Below are 8535 nucleotides of genomic sequence, written 5' to 3' on the forward strand. Positions count from 1 at the left end.
GTGTCCACTTGATCCAAGTAGCTTACACCTTACCAGTGTCATTTTCTAGCCTACTTTCCAGTCCAATCCCTGTCTGAAGAGTTGGCTTTGGAAATGGTTCCTGTCTTGGGCTAACAGAAAGTCTGGGGACCATGACTTCCAGGGTCCTTCTAGGCTCGGTCAGACCATTAGACTGGTCTTTCTAAGAAACTTTGAGGTTTGCATCCCACTGCTCTCCTATTCTCTCAGTGGCTCTCTCTTTTCTTCCCTGCCAGGGAAGTCATCTGTTGTAGCTGGGCATCATCTAGTTCTGGTCTCAGGCTGATGTGGTCTCTGCTTTAAGTGGCCTTTTCTGTCTCTTGGGCTCATAATTACCTTGTGTCTTTGGTGTTCTTCATTCTCCTTTGCTCCAGGCGGGTTGAAACCAACTGATGCATCTTAGATGGTCACTTGCTAGCATTTAAGACCCTGGATGCCACTCTCCAAAGTGGGATGCAGAATGTTTTCTTAACAGATTTTATTATGCCAATTGACCTAGCCGTCCTCTGAAACCATAGTCCCCAAAACCCCTCCTCTGCTACACTGGCCTTTGAAGTATTCAATTTATTCAGGAAGCTTCTTTGCTTTTGGTTTAGTCCAGTTGTGCTGACCTCTCCTGTATTGTGTGTTGTCTTTCCCTTCACCTAAAATAGTTCTTGTCTACTATCTAATTACTGAATACCCCTCTCCCTCCCTCCTCCCCACTCTCTTAACCATCAAGGAATATTTTCTTCTCTTTTAAAAGAATTCTTGAGTTCTTATAATAGTGGTCTCGTATAATGTTTGCCCTTTTGCAACTGACTAATTTCCTTCATCATGATGCCTTCCAGATTCCTCCATGTTATGAAATGTTTTATGGATTCATCACTGTTCTTTATCAATGCATAGTATTACATTGTGTGAATATACTATAATTTATTTATCCATTCATCCATTGATGGGCACCTGGGTTGCTTCCATCTTTCTGCTATTGTAAACAGTGCTGCAATGAACATGGGTGTGTATATATCTGTTTGTATAAAGGCTCTTTTTTCCCTAAGACATATTCCAAGGAGTGAGATTGCTGGATCGTATGGTAGTTCTATTTCTAGCTTTTTAAGGAAGTGCCAAATCGATGTCCAAAGTGGTTGTACCATTTGACATTCCCACCAGCAGTGTAGAAGTGTTCCAATCTCTCCACAGCCTCTCCAACATTTATTCTTTTGTGTTTTTTGGATTAATGCCAGCCTCGTTGGAGTGAGATGGAATCTCATTGTAGTTTTGATTTGCATTTCTCTAATGGCTAATGATCACGAACGTTTCCTCTTGTATCCGTTAGCTACCTGAATGTCTTCTTCAGTGAAGTGCCTGCTCAGGTCCTTTGCCCATTTTTTAATTGGATTATTTGTCTTTTTGTAGTTGAGTTTTTGAAGTATCATGTAGATTTTAGAGATCAGACACTGATCAGAAATGTCACAGGTAAAAACGTTTTCCAATCTGCAGATAATCTTTTTACTTTTTTAGCAAAGTCTTTGGATGAGCATAGGTATTTGATTTTTAGGAGCTCCCAGTTATCTAGTTTTACTTCCGTATTGTCAGTAATATTTCGTATACTGTTTATGCCATGCATTAGGGCTGCTAACGTTGTCTGTATTTTTTCTTCCATGACCTTTATTATTTTAGATTTTATTTAGGTCTTTGATCCATTTTGAGTTTGCTTTTGTGCATGGTGTGAGGTAACATTTTTTTGCAGATGGGTATCCAGTTATGCCAGCACTATTTGTTTAAGAGACTGTCTATATCCCATTTAATGGACTTTGGGCATTTGTCAAATATCAGCTGCTCATATGTGGATGGATTTACGTCTGGATTTTCAATTCTGTTCCACTGGTCTATGTATCTGTTGTTGTATCAGTACTAGGCTGTTTTGACTATTATGGTGGTATAATATGTCCTAAAATCAGGTAGTGTGAGGCTTCCTAATTTGTTCTTCTTTTTCAATAATGCTTTACTTACCTGTGGCCTCTTTCCCTTTCATATGAAGTTTGTGATTTGTTTCTCCATCTCATTAAAAAATGTCATTGGAATTTGGATCGGAATTGCATTGTATCTATAGATTGCTTTTGTTAGAATAGACATTTTTACAATGTTAAGTCTTCCTATCGGTGAGCAAGGTATGTTTTTCCACTTATGTAGGTCTCTTTCGGTTTCTTGCAGTAGTGTCTTGTAGTTTTCTTTGTATAGATCTTTTACGTCTTTGCTAAGCTTTATTCCTAAGTATTTTATCTTCTTCAGGGCTACAGTAAATGGTATTGATTTGATTTCCTCTTCAATGTTGTTTTTATTGGTATAGACGAATCCAACTGATTTTTGTATGTTTTTTTTTTTTTTTTTTTATCTTGTACCCTGATACCCTGTTGAATTTGTCTATTAGTTTCAGTAGTTTTCTTGAGGGTTCTTTAGGGTTTTCTGTGTATAGGTTCATGTCATCTGCAAATAGACGCTTTTCCTTCCTTACCACCGTGAATGCCCTTTATTTCTTTATCTAGTCTAATCGCTCTGGCTAAGACCACCAGCACAGTGTTAAATAGGAGCAGTGATAAAGGCCATCCTTGTCTGGTTCCCGATCTCAAGGGGAATGCTTTCAGACTCTCCCCATTTAGGATGATGTTGGCTGTCGACTTAGTATAAATGCCCTTTATTATGCTGAGGGATTTTCCCTCTATTCCTGTTTTGCTGAGAGTTTTTATGATGAATGAGTGTTGAACTTTGTCAAATGCCTTTTCTGGATCAATTGATAAGATCATGTGGGTCTTGTCTTTTGTTTTATTTATATGATGGATTTCATTAATTATTTTTCTAATGTTGAACCATCCCTGCATACCTGGTCTGAATCCCACATGGTCATGGTGAATTATTTTTTTGATATTTTGTTGAATTCTATAGGCTAGCATTTTGTTGAGTACTTTTACATCTAATTCATGAAGAATATAGGTTTGTAATTTCTGCTTTGGGGTTGTCTTTACCTTTTTTTTTTTTTTTTTAATCAGGGATATGCTGGCTTCAGAGAATGAGTTTTGAAGCATTCCATCATTTTCTGTGCTCTGAAATACCTTTGGTAGTAGTGGTGTTAACTCTTCTCTGAAAGTTTGGTAGAACTCTGCAGTGAAGCTGTCTGGGCCAGGACTTTTTTTTTTTTTTTTTGGTTGGGAGTTTTTTAATTACTTTTTCAATCTCTTCTTTTGTTATGGGTTTATATAGTTGTTCTTCCCCTGTGTTTGTTTAGGTAGGTAGTGTGTTAGTAGAAACTCATCCAATTTTTTTAGGTTTTCAAATTTGTTAGAGTACAATTTTTTGTAGTAATCTGATATGATTCTTTTAATTTCAGTTGGGTCTGTTGTAGGATAGCCCATCTCATTTTTTATTTGGATTATTTGTTTCCTTTCCTGTTTTTCTTTAGTCAGTTTGGCCAATGGTTTATCAATTTTGTTAATTTTTTCAAAGAACCAGCTTTTGGTCCTGTTAAAAGTTTTAATAGTTTTTCTGTTCTCTATTTCATTTAATTCTGCTCTAATTTTTATTATTTGCTTTCGTCTGTTGCCTGAGGGTTTCCTTTGTTGCTCTTTTTCTATTTGTTCAAGTTGTAGGGATATTGTTTGATTTTGACCCTTTCTTCTTTTTGTATGTGTGCATTTACTGATATAAATTGACCTCTAAGAACTGCTTTTGCTGTTTCCCAAAGGTTGTGATAGGAATTGTTTTCATTCTCATTGGATTCTATGAATTTCTTTATTCCATCCTTAATGTCTTCTATAACCCAGTCATTTTGGAGCAAGGTATTGTTCAGTTTCCAAATGTTTGATTTATTTTCCCTGCTTTTTTCTGTTACTGATTTCTACTTTTATGGCCTTATGGTCAGAGAAGATGCTTTGTAATATTTTAATGGTTTGGATTCTGCAAAGGCTTGCTTTATGACCTAAAATGTCATCCATTCTATAGAATGTCCCATGTGCACTAGAAAAGAAAGTATAATTTGTTGCTGTTGGGTGGAGTGTTCTGTATATGTCTATGAGGTCAAATTGGTTGATTGTGGCATATGGAAACTCTGGTGGCATAGTGGCTAAGTGCTATGGCTGCTAACCAAGAGGTTGGCCGTTCAAATACGCCAGGTGCTCCTTGGAAACTCTATGAGGCAGATCTACTCTATACTATATGTCGCTATAAGTCAGCATTGACTCAATGGCAGTGGGTTTGGTTCTTGGTCAGTGTGTTTATTGAGCTTCTTCCTGGGTGTCCTGTCCTTCACTGAAAGTGGTGTGTTGAAACCTCCTACTGTTATTGTGGAACTATCTCACTTTTCAATTTTGTTAGAGTTTGTTTTATGTATCTTGCAGCCCTGTCTTTGGGTACAAAAATATTTAACATGGTTATATCCTTCTGGTATAAAAAAATCATTGTATATTGTCCTTCCTTATCCTTTGTGGTGGATTTAAGTTTAAAGTCTATTTTGTCAGGAATTAATATTGCCGCTCCTGTTCTTTTTTGATTGTTTTTTTGCTTGATATATTATTTGTCCATCCTTAGAGTTTTAGTTTGTGTCTCTAAGTCTAAGGTGTGTCTCTTGTAGGCAGCATACAGACAGATTGTGTTTTTTTAATCCATTCTGCCACTCTCTGTCTCTTTATTGGTAAACTTAGTCCATTTACACTCAGCATAATTATGGATATGAGGTTAGTGTTGTCATTTTGCTTTCTTTTTTTGTGCATTGTTGACAGTTTCGTTTTCCCCCTTAATATTTTGTGCTGAGTAGTTTATCTTTATATATCATCTTTTCCTCTTATTCATTGTTATTGATTTTGTTTCTGCTGAGTCTTTATTTTTTTCTTGTATTTTATTTTGATGAGTAGGGTTGTTAGTTTCCTTTGTGGTTACCTTAATAGTTACTCCTATTTTTCTAAGTTTACATGTAACTTTAATTTCTTTATATCACCTTGACTTCCTCTCCACATGAAACATCTATGGCTACATTTCTTAGTCCCTCTTTATTGTTTTAATGATGTCTTCTTTTACAGAATGACATTGTTTTTTCCCTGTTTTGAGTGTTTTTTATCTTGATTTATTTTTGTAATTTACTTATCTGGGTTGACATCTGGTTGTTCTGTCCTCTGTTCTAGTCTTGGGTTGGTATCTGATATTATTCATTTTCTCACCAGAGAATTCCCTTTAATATTTCCTGTAGTTTTGGTTTGGTTTTTACGAATTCCCTAAACTTCTGTTTATCTGGAAATGTACTAATTATTCCTTCATATTTGAGAGACATTTTTTCTGGATATATGGTTCTTGGCTGGCAGTTTTTTTCCTTCAATACTTTAAGTCATCCCATTGTCTTCTTGCCTGCCTGGTTTCTCTTGAGTAGTTGGAGCTCTTTCTTAGTGACTCTCCTTTGTAGATGACTTTTTATTTATCCCTAGCTGTTCTTAAAATTCTCTCTTTATCTTTGGTTTTGACAAGTTTGATTATAATATGTCTTGTTGACTTTCTTTTTAGATCTACCTTATGTGGAGTTCAATAAGCACCTTGATTAGATATCTTCTCATCTTTCTGGATATCAGGAAAGTTTTCTGCCAGCAAATCTTCAACAATTTTCTCTGTATTTTCTGTTATCCCTCCCCGTTCTGGTACTCCAATCACACATAGGTTATTTTTCTTAATAGAGTCCCACATGATTCTTAGGGTTTCTTCACTTTTTTTTTTTTTTAATTATTTTATCTGATTTTTCTTTGAATATGTTGGTGCAAAGTATTTTATCTTCATTCTCACTAATTCTCCCTTCCAATTCCTCAGTTCTACTCCTCTTTCTATTGCTTTGTCTAATTCTGTAATTTTATTGTTCGTCTTCTGAATTTCTCATTGCTATCTCTCTATGGACTCTTGCAGCTTATTAAATTTTTCATTATGTTCTTGAATAACCTTTTTAATTTCTTTCACTGCTTTATCTGTGCATTCCTTGGCTTGTTCTGTGTTTTGCCTAATCTCCTTCCTGATCTCATTCCTGATGTCTTGAAGAGTTCTCTATATTATTATTATTTTTAATTCTGCATCTGGGAATTCTAGGAAAGCACCTTCATCCAAAAGATTCCTTGATTCTTTGTTTTGAAAGCTTGTTGAAGTGATCATGTTCTGCTTCTTTGTGTGATTTGTTATTGACTGGTTTCCCCATGCCATCCATTAGTTATTGTATTAGTTTTTTGTTTTATGTTTGCTTACTGTACCCTAGCTTCTTGCTTTGTTTTGTTTTCATATGCTCAAATAGGCTGCTTGAGTAGCTAGCTTGATTATTTTTGCCTTTGAAGTTCTAAAATCCTGTCACCAGATGGCTTGAGCTGTTATCAGTTATATGAGCCTAGAAGTCCATTAGCTTTTTTTGTATGGACTCAGCACAACAAATATGGAATGTGTCACAAATTTGCGTGTCATCCTTGTGCAAGGGCCATGCTAATCTCTGTATCATTACAATTTTAGTATATGTGCTGCTGAAGTGAGCACTAAATTATATTTTCTAGCTTTTAAATATTATGTAGTTAAATGATGCTGATATAATCCTGATAAATACTACAATCCAACCATGTTTCATGTATCAACACAATATCCTTTCCTTGTCCTTTCTGTCAATGTTGCAGCCATCAGTAACAATAGGTCTATCAAACTGCAAATCCTTGATGAATTAATAATTTGCCATTTCATTTCTTTTCATTTAATAAATATTTAGTGAATGATTACTCTGTGTCTGGAAGCATAGTAGGTGCTCAGGGATAAAGTGGTGGACTTAATAGGCATTGTTCATCCTTAATAGTGCTCATACTTTTGCTGCAGTGGTTGCATGGATGCCTGTAAGTCAATTTGAATATAGTCACGAAGGAAGAGACATTTGCAGGTGCCAGGTAGACAACAACTAGTGCACAATTCATTGATTTCGCCTCATTTTGGGGTATATCATTCATGTGGAGTTCTTATTTTGTTAATTTAAGTAAGAAAGATTCTTTAATTCTTTGTTTTAATAAGAAAGTCATAGGCTATACTGTTATGTATAGAAGAAGAGGATGATAAACCTAAAGGTCCTTCTCTGGCTTAATAAAGGACCTCACAAGTATTTACCTATTTACAAAAATATGAAAGGTGTTTTAAATATTAACATGGTAACTACTAATTATAGAAGAGAACTAAGTAGTAAAACAGGCAGTTAAGGGTTAAAGATTATGCTTTGTACAGGATAGGAAAAATCTCTGTAGAACATTTCTCTTAAAATATGCCTTTGTTAAACACTAACTTGAACAGGATAATACATTTTTATACATGCCTTTGCATTTAAAAGGCAAGTAAGAGCGATGCTTTTGTTAATATTCTCAGTTCACCACTTTGTCAAAACTAGCTCCTTAATGCAAAACAGTGTCTGCAGTTCCACAGCCATAAGGGAGGAAGAAACACTTCTCTTTTATATCGTTCTGATTTTTTTTTTCCCCAAGTAGCTTTCTTAAGCCTAAGCACTGGAATTCCATTTGTGAGCCCTGAAAGAAAAACCTGACTAGAAGAGCTTAATATTTGCAATACAGAACCAGAAAATGGCCAGAAAAGAATTTCTAACAAATGGGCAATGAAACATGCAATGATTTGCTTCTACATCTATAACAAGTTTCTATTTTTTTTTTTTTTTTTCCAAATGTGACACATGCTTTTAGTTGTCTGACTTCCTTATCACTGTTCATGCACAGGGTTCTACAATCCCAGTAGTCATCATTAGCCATTATGTTCAGTGTTCCACATGTTGTTCTAATGTTGGAATGGAAAAAAAAAGTTTATATAGTTACAGATTCCACCATGTAGTACCAGAATGAACAAATCTGTCTTGGAAGAAGTACAGCCAGACTGCTCCTTGGAGGTGAGGATGGTGAACCTTCCTCTTAGATACTTTGGACAATGTATCAGAAAGGAACAGTTCCTGGAGAAGGGCATCATGCTTGGTAAGGTACAAAACTAAAAAAACTGTTGCCATCGAGTCGATTTCAACTCATAGCAACATGAAAGGACAGTCTAGAACTGCCCCATAGGGTTTCCAAGGAGCACCTGGTGGATTCGAACTGCCAACCCTTTGGTTAGCAGCTCTAGCTCTTAACCACTATGCCACCAGGGTTTCTGGTAAGGTACAAGGTCGATGAAAAAGAGGAAGACCCTCAATGAGATGGATTGACACATTGGCTGCAACAATGGGCCCAAACATAGTAAGGATTGTGAGGATGGTATAGAACAGGGCAGTGTTTAATTCTATTCTACATAGGGTTGCTATGAGCTGGAATTGACTCGATGGTACCTAATAAGAATATAGACGCTACAATATTATTTATTTTATCAAAGTCAGGGTTATTATAGGCAATGAAGGGTTTTCCAAATATAATTACTATAGTTAATATAAGAAGTGTTCCTTTTATATAATTTAACCCAAATAATTGTTATAATAGAAGAAAGATAAATTTTAAAATAAAA

At 35.6% G+C, this 8535-nt stretch overlaps 1 non-coding gene across 1 annotated transcript; it reads right to left on the minus strand.

Moving 5' to 3' along the window:
- Positions 1 to 6439: 6439 nt before the first annotated feature.
- LOC111750011 (U6 spliceosomal RNA) lies at positions 6440 to 6543 on the minus strand. The gene has a single exon (XR_002785160.1). It is a non-coding gene; the product is annotated as a U6 spliceosomal RNA (small nuclear RNA).
- Between the last annotated feature and the right edge of the window lie 1992 nt (positions 6544 to 8535).

Source organism: Loxodonta africana, chromosome 2 (assembly GCF_030014295.1).
Source record: "Loxodonta africana isolate mLoxAfr1 chromosome 2, mLoxAfr1.hap2, whole genome shotgun sequence".
Lineage (NCBI taxonomy): Eukaryota > Metazoa > Chordata > Mammalia > Proboscidea > Elephantidae > Loxodonta > Loxodonta africana.